The following is a 14,460-nucleotide window of genomic DNA, read 5'->3' as shown; positions in this document are numbered from 1 at the left end:
GCGCAGGTGCCCCCCCAGGCGGCCGTCAGGGAGCTGACGGACACTCGGAGCCACACGGGGGCCGCTGTCTGGTTACCGGAAGGGCTGACGTGCCCCCAGTGTACAAAAGCGGTGTCGGTGAGGGTCACAGAGGGGCTGGAACGCCCACGTGTGGCGGGTGGGGACCGGAGGTGGCGCAAACCCTTGGAAAACAATCTGGCCATTTGTTGAAACATAAAACGTGGATATTTGAGCCTGGAGTTCAAGCCAGGGCTAGAGCTAGATGTCTGGGACTGTTTGCCTCCATTAGACAGGACTGAAAGGCACAGACGGGGGAGGAGGCCAAGGCCTGAGCCCTGGAGCCCTAACCTTGGAGCTCTGCAAAGGCACAGCGGCAGTGGGCTGTGTGGCCAGGGAGGACCCAGGGCAGCCTCAGCACAGAGTCAGGGGGAGGGGTCGCGAGGCAGCGTCACCTGCCCGAAGGCGGCCGAGGAAGATGCTGGCCGAGAATTTGCACTGGGCTTGGTGATGGGCGGCCTCGACGAGTGTGATTTCCACAAGTGGCAGGTCCCATCTCCCCCGTGGGAAAAGAGCAAGTGGAACCAGTGGCTGCGAGCTTTTCCAAGGAGCAGGACCTCCAGGCAGAGCAGAGGAAGGGGCAGGAGGTCAGTGACGTCCCCTGGGCGGGAGCCACCGAGTCCCATTTGCGTCTGGTGCTGCTGGAAAAGGCGGGAGACGGCGGAGGGGAGTCGGGGAGGAGCCTGTGCCGGGTCCTAGAACCCAGGGCGGGATGGCCTTCGCCCAGGGCAGGTGCCGCTCAGAGCAGGAGGGTGGGGCGTAGGAAGCCGGGCCCGTGGTCAGACATGGTTTCAGCTCAAATACCAGAAGTGACTGTGAAGAAAGCAGGAGTTCGGCTCCACGAATTCGAGGCCGAGGGCGGAATCGGGAAACAAACACCGCTGGGAATGCATACCTGGGGCAGGTCTCAGACCCACGGGGCCGGAGCCCTGTGGGGCGGCACAGGGTGCCTGCTGGGATCCTGGCCTGACCACTCACTTTCCCGTGTCTAACCAGCTACGCAGGCCTGGCCTTTGCCTGCAGAGCACACAGGCGAGGGAGACAGGCGCACCAGATCGGCCAGTTCCCCGGGTAACTTAGGCCCAGCCTGTTTTATAAACAGCTCTGAGGCCTGAACTGCACAGACAGACCCTCTCACTGAGGGCACCCCCAGGTGATTTTGGTCTCCAGCTCTATCTCAGGAGCCACGCTCTGGAAGAAACTCTTCAAAGAAAACTGTTCCTGAGACTGCTCTCGTTTAGTTACTCCAACAAGAACAAATCCCATTTAGGGACAAGAAAGGAAATAGGGCCATGTCTATTACAGGATATAGCACTGAACAGACACCTTTTGTAAAGTAGTCTATTGACTGTGGCCAAAACAATTGTAAAATACGGGATCGATAAACACTGAGCTTGGCACATAGTGAGCACCTCTGATCCTGGGTGTGAGAAACAGAAGCTAAGTTGTCATAGAGGGGAGCAGGGCTGAGAATCAAGCCAAACCCCATGTCTCCCTGAAATATGATCACCAGGAACCTCCTCCAGAAGGCAAAGGCAGGCATGGAGTCCTGCAGGCTTCACGGAGCTCTGCCTGGGGGCAAACCGGAGAGCTGGGGTCTGGAGTATCCAGCAGGTGATGCCACCTCTGTGCCCTGCCAGGTGCCACCTGGAGATAAACCCCAGGGACAGGAGCCCCCGGGAACAGCTAGCTTCACACGCTAGCTCTTGGGCACATAATGGTTCGGATTTTACGAGTGTAATCAATAGGAACTCAATTTGACTTTAATTGACTTCAATTATTTCTTTAAGAAGAAATGGATCGGATGTGTCTGAGGTCCCAGGTGGAGCTGTTGGCCATCATCTCCTGGCCAGAGCCCGGCCACACAGCCACAGCCATGGCCACAGCACCCTGCAAGGGATGCCAGAAAATGTAGTCTTCACTCTGGCTGGAGCCCAGATACATTTCAGAATTCTATCAGGGAGGAAGAGTGGGAGAAAAGATAAGAGGGAGATGATGGTCAGTCATCGCCATACAGAGGGAGGAAGGGGAGTGGGGGAGGAGACAGGGAGGCAGAGATTCAGAGAGAGGAAGGAGGAGATGAAGCAGAGAGACAGAGACGGGGAGAAAGGAGGGAGGGAGAAGACAGAGGCAGAGAGAACAAGACAACAGCAGCACAGTCCTTAAAAATCAAGCAGGGGGACAGCAGGTGCCTCAGCTGCTGCTGTCCGCTGCTTCCCCACAAAAGACACTGCGCCCGTCACTCTGTGCCCGTCACTCTGCGCCTATCACTCTGTGCCCTTCACTCTGCGCCCATCACTCTGCGCCCATCACTCTGTGCCCGTCACTCTGTGACTGTCCCCCTTGCACCCTTCAGTGCTGTGTATTACCGTGGCAGCAGCGGCCACATGGGGCCACACATTCTCAGCAGGGCGGTCACACGTGAACAGCTCGTGTTTGTCTCTGAGCCCTGGGGACACATTTGCCAGCCGTCGAAACTCCAGTCACCCGCCACTGCCAGGGCTGGAGGGCGGGGGGAGGAGGAGACAGGAGAGAGGAGAACGCCGTCACACCCCGCCAGGCTCCCCAGCTCAGAGCAGCCCCAGAGCAGTCGGGGGATGCACCATGGGGACGGACGCACAGCGGGGACCCCTCTGTGGGACCGGCCCAGGTCTCACGAGGACCCAGGGAAGCGCCCCCTCACCGGGACAGAGTGGGCAAGGGCGCAGGGCAGGATGGGGTCGGGGCAGGTGCTCCTTGGCGTTCTGACGGTGGCTCCACACAGGCCCGCCACGATGCCCGTACAGCAAATTTGTGCAGAAGAAAATATCGCAGTGCCGCCGTCCCACTGCCGGGCGCTAAATTAGTTCCCAGCTTCCTGCGACGCCCGGCAGCGGTGGGAGTGCCAGGGCAGGCTGTTGTACATTCCTTCTGGACTTTTCTGTGTTTTCTGCAGGAGAATGCTCTATCTCACTTCGTGCCATGAATGTGCACCTAACAACCTGACACTCATCACAACCCTTTGTAGACAAATTGCTGTTTAAATCGGAAATAATGTAATACATACACCTCATTTTTCACCCAGCACTAGTTAGCATAAAATAATTTATTTTACCCATAATGCAGTACCCTTCTCAATTAACAAATTGTCTTTAATTTTTAAAGGGATATTTATCAACCATATATCAAATATGACGATGAATGAAGCAATACAAAGCCTGTGCCTGACGCCCAGTTTAGGAAAAGTGGGTGATCACCCCGGCGTCCACCCTCCTCCGCTTCGCAGGCTGCCGTCTCTGGGCCTCATGTGCGCCTGGGCTGGGCCTTCCCCATGGCTCTGCTCCACACCTTCCCATCCCCAGCCGCGCCCGGCATGCCTCTGAACTCGACGCCATGGCCGTTGTCTCCCGCACACAGGCCTCGGAGCCCCACTCCTTCTCCTGACGTTTGAGTTCCTGAGATTCCACCCGAGTGGCTGTGAGCACTGTGGTCATTCTCGCTGCCAGGCTGCGTCTGTTCTATGAAATCACAGTTCCACTCTGCTGGTGGGGGCAGCAGTGGCTTCTGGACTCTCGTTCTTTCTTTCTTCTTTATTTTTGAGACAGAGTCTTACTCTGTCGCCCAGGCTGGAGTGCAGTGGCGCAATCTCGGCTCACTGCAACCTTCACCTCCCGGGTTCAAGCGATTCTCCTGCCTCATCCTCCCAAGTAGCTGGGATTACAGGCGCGTGTCACCATAGCTGGCTAATTTTTGTATTTTCAGTAGAGACAGGGTTTCACCGTTTTGGCCAGGCTGGTCTAGCGTGATCCGCCCACCTAGGCCTGGGGCTCCTGCTCTTGTTTGGTGCAGCTGCTGCAGGCTGCCTCTTTCTGGTTTCCAGCTGTGCCTGAACCAGCTCGCCCCACTTCAATGGTGGCAAAGTGCCCTTCCTGGGGGCGGGCAGCCCAGGACCACAGCTGGGCCCCCGCAGGCTTCAGCAGCTCTGTGTGAGCAGCCCTGGCCCCTGGCCCTGTGCTGGAGGCAGCGTCCTCCCCATTCCGATGTCACAGAGGAAACAAATGCACACCATTCAGCAGTGGCCCCCGAATAACTCAGCCTGAGCGGAACCCGAGGGTTCTTTGTAGGATTTAAGTGGCGCCATTTCTGTCAGACAGAAAATAAACTAAATTTATGGTGTTTGGAAAGCATCAGAGTTGAAGGAGATCATGGCACCCGGAGCCGCTTGAGAGCCGCAGTGATTGAGGGCTGGGCAGAGGCGACATGGCTGGGGACAGGCCAGGAATGTCGGCCGTCGCCCCATCCAGGGAGCACAGGGCGGCCTTCCCAGGGCCTGGGGGCTCGGAGGAAATTCAACCCTGTCAAGCTCTGAGGCCTTTGGCGCATTTAGCTGTTGAAGGAAGACCCACCGTGGTGGGCTCCAACCAGCATTTTCACATTCACAGTGAGGCCAGCCTTCCCGCTCCCACCAGCCCATTGCAGGTCAGAGAAAAGCCAGACGCCCTGCTCCACGTCCCTCTCATGCTTCTCCACTCTTCACAACAGGCAGTCTGGCCAGCCCCTTCTCACCTCCCTGGGCACCGCGGCTACAACCCCAGGCCTGGCAAGGTCACGGTGACCTCCACACCGGCCCACGCAATTCCAGGCTTCCCATCACCCCTGAGAAGGTCAAAGGCCTGGGTTGCTCAGCCAGGCTGCTCCCTCCACCATCCGCTCTTAGTTTCCTTTGGCTCACTCCCCTGCGGCCCAGCCCCTGGCTCTGTGGCCCGTGTTCTAGGCCTGCTCCTGCCCCAGGGCCTCTGCGCTCCCCACCCCCACCCGGATACCTGGATGGCCACATGCGCCCTCACCCTTCAAGAGGCTCACCCCGTGCTCAACGTAAAATCCCACCAGGGCCCCGGCCTCCAGCATGCTGCTCTGCCTCTCCCACCCCCACCCCCCGCTTGCTCTTCGCACCCCTGCCCTGCTCTCCTGCCAGCCAGGGCTCCTGGGGCAGGGGTTCTACGTGCGGGTTTGCTGTTTCACTGCCTCATCCCGGCACCCAGAACTCTAGACGCACACGGGGCTCCATGTGTGGCCTTTACGGAGCTTGAATTCATCGCTCACGGCAGAGGGGAAGGCAGGTGATGAGCGGGCGGCATCCAAAGCCTCAAAGCTGTCAGTGAGTCTCCAAATGGTTTTGTTTGAACATAACGTTAAAAGTCTAAGTTGTGGCTTGGGCTGAATTAGAAGGTACAGCACCACACACACATGCACATGTGAACATATGCCACACGCAAGAACATACCCTCCACACCCGCACACATGTGCAGACACATCTGTGAACACACCACAGACACACATGTGCACACAGGATACACCGCACACACACGCACCCTCCCCCGTGGGCTCCTGGCAGCAGGGGCTGTTTCCATCGCTCAGGTGCTTGCCCCACCTGGGGAACTGTCCAGTTGTCACCAACTCACTTCTAAGCCATCTATCGGGGCTTTCCAGCCTTAACCCCAGACTGCACGCTCAGCCTCTCCCTGTCCAGCCTGGCGTGCAGGGCGTGATGTGAAAAGGTTCAGCCCCTCCCTGTTCCTTCTTTCCCCCCGTCTAGGCCGTCCTCTCCAGGCCGTGGACTTCCGCTGTTGCCCTGCTCGGCTCCTTCCCTCCTCCTCCCCACAAAACGTGGGGCTCACCCTGGCAGGAACTCCCTGAGTAGCGGGGTGGAGTTCCAGCCTGGATGAAGGGGAGTACACAGAACCGGGTCTGAGCCAATCAGCATGGCAATAGGCTTGGGGAGAGACGCACGGCCCTGTCAGAGCCAGGAGAGGGTGGCTGGGCTCCGGGAGACAGGACGTGAGGCTGGAGCGGCTGCAGCCTCTTGCAGACAGTGGAGGCTCAGCAAGGCCAAGAGGAGCATGGAGAGCTGGCAAGACGCTGGCCCGATGACATTGCCTGAGCCATGAATCCTACTCGCCAACGCCAGGACTTCCTCAGGCCTCGTCATTGCAGGGACACTTCCCTCCCTTCCTCCTTCTGTCTCTCTCCCCACTGCCTCTCTTTCTAGCTTGAGCCCAATTTGAGATGGATTTTCTGTCACTAGCTGTTGAAGGAGTCCTGCTCCAGCCCAGGTGGATTTCGTACAAATGAAACCCACAGTATTCAGGTCTGCGTGGAAGTGTTCGCCTGTGATCGGCCCGTGCCCTTCGCCTCGTGAACAGGAGCCGTGGGTGATACCAGCGCCTCGGCTGGGCTGCCAGTGTCCCTCTGAGGTCCGTCTGTCTCCAGGTGTGTGCTGCGTCTGTGAGTGAGATGCTGTGTGTGCATGTGCGTGTGCCCAGGTGTGTGTGTGGGAGAAGGGGGAGCTGGATCCCAGGCCTGAGAAGGTTCTTCCTGCTTAGAGAGTCCAGGGCTGCCTGGCATCGAGCGGGCTCTGCCCCACAGGTCCCAGTGAATCCACATTGCAGCAGGAAGCCACAGGGCAGGAACCTCAGCTTTCTGGTTTGGCTTCCATGAACCAAGGACAAGACTGGCTTGAAGTTGTGCCCAGAGAGGCCCGCAGAGCTGCTTCAAAGGCAAAGAAGAACCCAGTGGGAGTGGGTCCCCCTTGAGCTCACCCGAGGGTCCCACTCCCCGAGACATTTCCTTCCCAGGGCACAGACCCCAGGCCCGGACGGAGCCAGGCGTGCATGAAACGGGAAGATGTCAGTTGGGGAACCGGCTGCAGCTTCCACCCCTTGATGAGGAACAAAACCTGGTAGCTGCCCCTGCGGAGAAGCCACACGGCTCGCCGCACGTCTCCACAACGGTGCCTGGCTTCTCCCACCCTCAATGTCCACGTTCCCCACTTCTCATCACAGACCCGAAACGCAGGAGGCTTTAGACAGAGCACCTTCGTCAGGAAGCTGGACTGGGCTGAGGTACGTGCTCCCAGCTCCTCAAAGTGCCATCCACTAAATATGCACCGATTAGAGCTGACGGCCAGGCTGCTCAGGCTTAAACGATTAATATGCATGAAGACTCCACAAACAGAGAGCAGGGGCATGCTACTGTGTTGGGATGTACAACGGCTTCTCGGATAAGGTCATTCATTTTTATGATTCTGCTTAATTTGGATTTGCCAGTCTTCCTTTCATTATCCCATGGGCCAGTCTTAATACTCAGGACCTATGTTATGTGCTTTGTGGCATAATTAAAGCCACTGCCTAATTAGAAAAGCATCTACTGCCCGACAAAAGGAAATCAGTAACGCAGCTCATGGAGAAAGTGGTGAGGAGTTGGTTTGAAAGTGGATGGAGGCCGGGTGTGGTGGTTCAAGCCTGTCATCCCAGCACTTTGGGAGGCCGAGACGGGCAGATCACAAGGTCAGGAGATCGAGACCATCCTGGCTAACACAGTGAAATCTCGTCTCTACTAAAAAATACAAAAAACTAGCCGGGCAAGGTGGTGGGCGCCTGTAGTCCCAGCTACTCGGGAGGCTGAGGCAGGAGAATGGCGTAAACCCGGGAGGCGGAGCTTGCAGTGAGCTGAGATCCGGCCACTGCACTCCAGCCCGGGCAACTTCGTCTCAAAAAAAAAAAGAAAAAGAAAGAAAGTGGATGGAATCACCTGTTGGAGCCAGAACACACACACATGCACACATGCACACACACATCACACACGTGCACACATGTCCACATACGCACACATGCACACACATCTGTGGACACACGTACACACATCACACACGTGCACACACATACACGTGCACACACATACACATCTGTGGGCACACACACAGATAGATGCACACATGTACATGCAGACGCACATGCACATGTACAGGCATGCACACACTCCTACATTCTAGGTGTGTTTCCGATGACTAGACCCATCAAACCAAACCAATCAGCAGTGCAGTTTCTGCCGAGATAGTTGGCGTCTGAGGGGTTAAAGCCACGCAGGAAATCCAAGTCTGAGTTTTGAGTGGGCCCGGCTGAGCTTGCTTTTGTTTACTTCTTTAATCATCCATGGACTCTTGCTGAGGCCTGCAATAGCCAGGCGCACCCACCCAGGTGGGACACGATGCAGCTTCCGTGGCTGCTTGCAGGGGATGGAAGACTCCCACAGACGCCTGCTAACATCACATGCCCGCATGTCATCGCGATGCCATGTCCAGTCTGAGCCATGCCTCGCCCATGTCCCTGTCCTTGTTGCATAGCGGGCCTCCAGCGTGTGGCTTCGTGCAGCGACCAGACTGTCGTGTGACTTTCTGCCACGGTTGCCAGGGTTGGCACTGAGGCAGACCTGCTGGGGGGTTCTGGGTTGCAGCTGGAGCGCTGGCACTGGCCGGACGCCGCTCATCGTGCTGCCCCAGGGTCCGTCCACGTCGACTCCCCGTGTGAAGCCTGTGGGCTGCCTCACAGCCCGGCGGCTCCAGGACTGCTGGGGGCTCCCCTGCAGCCCCGGCTCTGCTACCAGCGCTGGGCTAGAAGCAACTCACCTCCCCACAGCCGCCCTGAAGGCACGTGGCATCCCCCTGGATGTCCTGCCTTGATGGGTGCAGAGCCCCACTGGTCTCAAGGGCAGGGACGAGCACCCCCTGGATGTCCTGCCTTGATGGGTGCAGAGCCCCACTGGTCTCAAGGGCAGGGACGAGCACCCCCTGGATGTCTGCCTTGATGGGTGCAGAGCCCCACTGGTCTCAAGGGCAGGGACGAGCACCCCCTGGATGTCCTGCCTTGATGGGTGCAGAGCCCCACTGGTCTCAAGGGCAGGGACGAGCACCCCCTGGATGTCCTGCCTTGATGGGTGCAGAGCCCCACTGGTCTCAAGGGCAGGGACGAGCACCTCCTGGATGTCCTGCCTTGATGGGTGCAGAGCCCCACTGGTCTCAAGGGCAGGGACGAGCACCCCCTGGATGTCCTGCCTTGATGGGTGCAGAACCCCACTGGTCTCAAGGGCAGGGACGAGCACCCCCTGGATGTCCTGCCTTGATGGGTGCAGAGCCCCACTGGTCTCAAGGGCAGGGACGAGGTTTTGGGAGGTGTGTTTCCATCCATCCTTGGAAAATACCATCTGCCACAACGGCCATGTGAAGAAGTGAGAATCCGGAAACACGCACACCGTAGAACGGGAGCCCACGCACGGCGGCCCAGGGGCCAAGTTCTGCCACCATCTGTTGCCATGGATGCAGGGTCCCGGCTCCCAGCCATGCCCGCTCACATGGGATTGACTGTGGCCATTCTCCTGCCACAACAGGGTTGGGGAAACTGATAACTATCCCTCAACAGCTATCCCCACGGAGACTATGGGGCCCAGAAGCCTCAAGTGTCAACATCTGGTCCTTTCTAGACAAAGTGTGCTGAGTCCCAGGACGTCAGCCACGAGGGAGTTGCGGACCAGGCATGAGCGCAGCCTGGCGAGGGAGTCGCTGTGTAGGTGTGACTGCAGCCTGGTGCCTGAGCTGCCGCCGGGACTCCAGCTGGGAAGACACTTCTCCAGGGGCTGGGGAGCCCCTGCCCTGAGCACGGCTCTGAGCCTCTCTCTTCTGAAGCTGAGGCCCTGCCTCTCAGTCAGCATCCAACAGTGGCAGCCACAGAAATCCAGGTCAGCCTGGGGAGAGGCAGACGTGCTTTGGTTCACACAATGGCAGGGCCTAGGGAGGAGCTTCAGGTTCTGCTGGACTCAGGGCCTGGGATGTGCACTTGGGGGAACCCCTCACACAAGGCCTCACTCACACCCAGTTTCCCCGCACGTCCCAGCCGAGGCTTCACTCACACCCAGGCTTCCTGAGCGTCCTGGCCAAGGCGGTCCTCAGAGGCCCTAGCTCTGTGGTCTGCACATCTGTGTCCCTCCCACAGAGGGACATGTTGAAGCCGTGACCCTCTAACCAGTGACACTATCAGCAGGCGGGACCTTTGGGAGTGATGAGGTTGTGGGGTGGAGCCTCATGAACAGGAAATGGGATTCATGCCATATTCAAGAGAGTCCTGAGCTGCCTCGCCCATTTCACCCCATGAGGATATAAGGGGACAGCTGCCAACAACCTGACAGAGACCCTGTGCCAGGCCCCAACCCACTGGCACCCTGACCTTGGACTTCTGGCCTCGCGAACGGTGAGAAACTCCGTGTGTTGTTTATAAGCTACCCGGTCAGTGGCGCCCTGACCACGGCCAGCAGCTCTGAGGCCCTCCGTCCACCCCAGCCCCCTTCCCCTCACCTCCACACCCTCTCTGGTTTTTCTAAACTCCTTCTCCCCATTCTAACCCCACCCTCTGGCCCCTGCGGGCTCTGGAGAAGCCCCGGGGACAGTAGGCAGGAGCCAGGCTGCTGGGCTCCCCAAGGCCCCTGGGGGCTGGGAGTGGGGGTTAAAGTCATCCAGGGTTTCACCAGGGAGGCGCTCCGGCAAGACCCTGTTTAAACCTCTTTCCTACCACAGCGTGAGCACTGGGTGACACCCTTCCTACCACAGCATGAACACCGTGTGACGAGACCCTGTTTAAACTTCCTTCCTCCACAGCTTGAACACGGCGTCACACTCCTTCTACCACAGCGTAAGCACTGCGTGACGCTCTTCCTACCACAGCATGGGCGCCGCCTCACAAGACCCTGTTTAAACCTCCTTCCTACCACAGCGGGGGCACCGAGAGTGCCACGTCACACTCTTCCTACCACGGCAAGAGCGCCGTGTCACAAGACCCTGTTTAAAGCTCCTTCCTGCCACAGCGTGAGGGCCTCGCCACACTCCTACCACAGCGTGAGGGCCGCGTGACACTCCTCCTACCACAGCGACAGCGCCTCGCCACACTCCTACCACAGCGTGAGGGTCGCGTGACACTCCTCCTACCACAGCGACAGTGCCTCGTCACACTCCTCCTACCACAGCGAGAGCGCCTCGTCACACTCCTCCTACCACAGCGAGAGCGCCACGTCACACTCCTACCACAGCGTGAGGGCCGCGTGACACTCCTCCTACCACAGCGACAGTGCCTCGTCACACTCCTCCTACCACAGCGAGAGCGCCACGTCACACTCCTACCACAGCGTGAGGGCCGCGTGACACTCCTCCTACCACAGCGTGAGGGCCGCGTGACACTCCTCCTACCACAGCGAGAGCGCCTCGTCACACTCCTCCTACCACAGCGACAGCGCCTCGTCACACTCCTCCTACCACAGCGTGAGGGCCGCGTGACACTCCTCCTACCACAGCGAGAGCGCCACGTCACACTCCTCCTACCACAGAGACAGCGCCTCGTCACACTCCTCCTACCACAGCGTGAGGGCCACGTGACACTCCTCCTACCACAGCCAGAGCGCCACGTCACACTCCTCCTACCAGAGACAGCGCCTCGTCACACTCCTCCTACCACAGCGTGAGGGCCACGTGACACTCCTCCTACCACAGCCAGAGCGCCACGTCACACTCCTCCTACCACATGGTGGGCGCCGCCTCACAAGACTCTGTATAAACCTCCTTCCTACCACAGCGGGGACACCACGTCGTGCTCTCTGGGTGTGTCTCAAGGTGTGGATAATCTAGACTTCTGAGTTAAAAAAAAATACCAAAATAAAATAATTAGGCATCAAACATACAAGTTATTTGAGGACTTAAAAATAGCACAGCAGGCTGGAAGATGAGGCCCCTAACCCGATGGTGTCATCTACACCCACAGCCCCCGCCCGGGAGGGTCTGAGCCAGGCCCGGTGCTGACACAGCCAGAGAAACCATTCCAGACCCGGACCCCACTGTCCCCAACACCTGCAGGCCAGTGACGCAGGGCGGTGGAGAAAGCCAAGAGGAAATGGAGGCGGAGCTGCCCTCCCTGGGGCCGGGCCGGCAGTCTGGATGTGTCTCCAGCCGCTGGTTTAGGGGAATCGGGAGGGCTCACTTTAGCGTCCCTTCTCTGCTTGCTCTTCCAACCCGGGACAGAAGACCTGACTGCTGCCAACACCGAAGGGTGTTCCCACGGCACACGCTGCTCGGGCAGGCAGGGACCGCTCCTCGTGCCTGGGGAGCCTGGAGCGGTCGGCCCTGCAGCTGAAGCCCACGGGAGGCCACGGACATGCAAGCTCGGTGCCCGAAGTCACTTCTAGAGTGGGTTCGGTGTCCCTGAAGGTCCCAACTCTGCCCTGACGCATCACAGAAAATGCCACTGGCCCCTGGTGTGGATGCTGGGACCCCGGGGAGACCTCTACCCCGTCACCCAGCCCGTCCCAACAGGACTCAGCCTCCAGAGGCTGCCATCAGACCACGGTATGGTGACTGTCACTGCAGAGGGCTAGAGGGCTGCGCGCGGGCCGCAGGGACCGCAGGGGGCTCTGTGCTCCCCAGTAACCCTGGTGTCCGCCGGGCCGCTCCGCTCCCCAGCCCCTCCAATGCGGAATTATTCTCATTTCCCACAGGGAACGTGTAACAAAGATTGACCAATCAGTGAACGCCATTCCCCAGGCTGCTGGCAGTGATTGGGTCCCAGACAAGCACGTGACCCAGTATGGGCCAATGAAAGTCGCCTGAGACTGTGGCTTGCATGGTTGCTGGGACGGTCCAGCGTGCTCAGTGGGGACGGCTGGCTGCAGCTGCCACACTTGGAGCCTGAGGACGGCGCTGGCCGGTTCCTCCCTGGGATCTCCCCTCCCTGAGCCCAGGCTCTGCTCTGCCCAGCCCCGTGCTGTGCCCTGTGCGACTGCTGTGGGCTTCCTGCCAGGCTCCTCTGCCCTCCGGCTTCTGTTGGGTTCAGTCTTGGGAGGCAGCCCCAGAGCCTGAAGGGTGGAAGGAGTGAGGGGCATCCCCGATCCCCTCCCCACCGTCTTGGCAGTGGTTTCTTCTCTCCAGAGTTACTGTCCCTATCCCCTGTCCTCTCTCTGCAGCTCCAGCTCTTGCTGGGCACCTGTGATTCTCGCCCCCGTCCCTTCAGGCCGTGGAGAGAAGAACATTCCAGTGCGGTCACTTCCTGGATCAAATTCCTGGATGCGCAGTGTCCACTGGGTCTCCTGGATTCACCGGGGTCACTGCCTGGATGCCCAATGTCCACCAGGTCTCCTGGATTCTGCCCATGTCCACGTGAGGGCACCATTAATTTCCTGCGAGGATCCTAAGAGAGTCAAGGTGCATCTAACCCGAGAGCAGTCAGGGGCTGGACTATCCCCTAGATCAAGCCATACCTGAAGCCCCACCTTTCAGTTGCCTGAGTCAACAGAGTCCCTTTTTGGGGTTGAGCCATTTTTAATTGGATTTTATGTCTTATTGACTGACCCATCCGGATGGCCAGCAGTAAGGGGTTTCTTTTTGGAGGATGAGGGACACAAATGTGTCTTCTCCAAGGTGAGGAGATGCCTGAAGGACAGGAGGCACTCACAGGAGACCCTAGAAACAGATGTGCCCCACAGGCATCCTGAGGATGGCTGCGGCCTGGCAGCATGGAGACTCTGGGTGAAAACAGAACCTTGTGAGCTGCCCTGTCTGTGTCTGTGAAGCAGTGTCCGGAAGGGGCCTGCGTGGAAGCTTCCGAGAGCGGTTAGGGGAAGGGGCCCCACGTCCTCCCCGAAGGGCTGGAAAGGGAGGCAGGCTGTGCCCCCAGCCCAGAGTCAGGAGGAGGCTGGCAGGCAGCAGCTCCTGGAAAGAAAGCGGAGCCCCCCAACTCCTGAGCCAGCAGAGGAAGGAGTGGGACAGAGCCTGCCCCAGAGGGAGACAAGACCCCGGGGAAGAGACCCCTCAGGGCGGCCCCCCAGCCCCTCCCGGGCTCAGCTTTCAGCCTGCACCCCCATCTGGTTCCTCAGAATAACTGGGGTTTCCCCTCTTTTTCTGTAAAATCTCTAGACTCCACGTCCCCGCTCTGCCACCACCTACTCTCTGTGGGATCTCAATAAAGAGATTTAACCTTTCCTGCCTCAGTTTCCCCATGTATAAAATGGGACAATAACAGGCTCTGCCTCTAAGCTCGCTGCAGGAATTAAGGGAACAGTGCATGGTCTGCAGCCAGCCCCCTGCAGCCAGCAGTTCTTCAGTGACCCCAGGGAAAGGCCAGGCACGGTGAAGATGCTTCCCAGTCATACTCGCTGAGCCGCGCTGGGTTCGGGTCTCTCCACCCAAGCTCCTTTTAGGAAAGTGGTCCCTGGGAAGATGGATAAGACCCAGCGTCCACCAGGATCTGCTTTCTAAGTGGTACGCTTGTGAGGGCTGTTGCAGGTGACTAATTCCCTGTGATCTATTCTGCAGGCACCGGGGAAGCTCCGGGTTGGGTGCGGAGCTGGAGAGACCGTGGACAGGGCCTGCGAGGGGCAAGCGAGGGGCCAGGAGGCCTTCGCGTTCGAGCTTCTCGGCCACATGTGCGGGGCGGGCTGCACGTGGGGTGTGCGTTTCACTGGTGTCAAAGCCTCCTCACTGTTTTGGGGAAAGAAATGGGATATAAATACATGTGTAAATATCTATATAAAATTCACATTCTCTAATTCAGGAGGCAG

General features: G+C 58.7%; 1 protein-coding gene and 1 pseudogene across 2 annotated transcripts in view; one reads left to right on the top strand and one right to left on the bottom strand.

Annotated features, from left to right (window-relative positions):
* Positions 1–14,460, bottom strand: part of GALNT9 (polypeptide N-acetylgalactosaminyltransferase 9) — a 115,228-nt gene that overhangs the window by 60,113 nt on the left and 40,655 nt on the right. The window lies entirely within an intron of this gene.
* LOC117089159 lies at positions 3,792–8,587 on the top strand (annotated as a pseudogene). The gene is made up of 2 exons (XR_004439483.1): positions 3,792–6,977; positions 8,065–8,587. The product of XR_004439483.1 is annotated as an uncharacterized LOC117089159 (transcript).

Source organism: Trachypithecus francoisi, unplaced genomic scaffold (genome assembly GCF_009764315.1).
Source record: "Trachypithecus francoisi isolate TF-2019V2 unplaced genomic scaffold, Tfra_2.0 Lachesis_group11, whole genome shotgun sequence".
Taxonomy (NCBI): domain Eukaryota; kingdom Metazoa; phylum Chordata; class Mammalia; order Primates; family Cercopithecidae; genus Trachypithecus; species Trachypithecus francoisi.
This window is presented reverse-complemented; position numbering and strand designations above follow the sequence as displayed.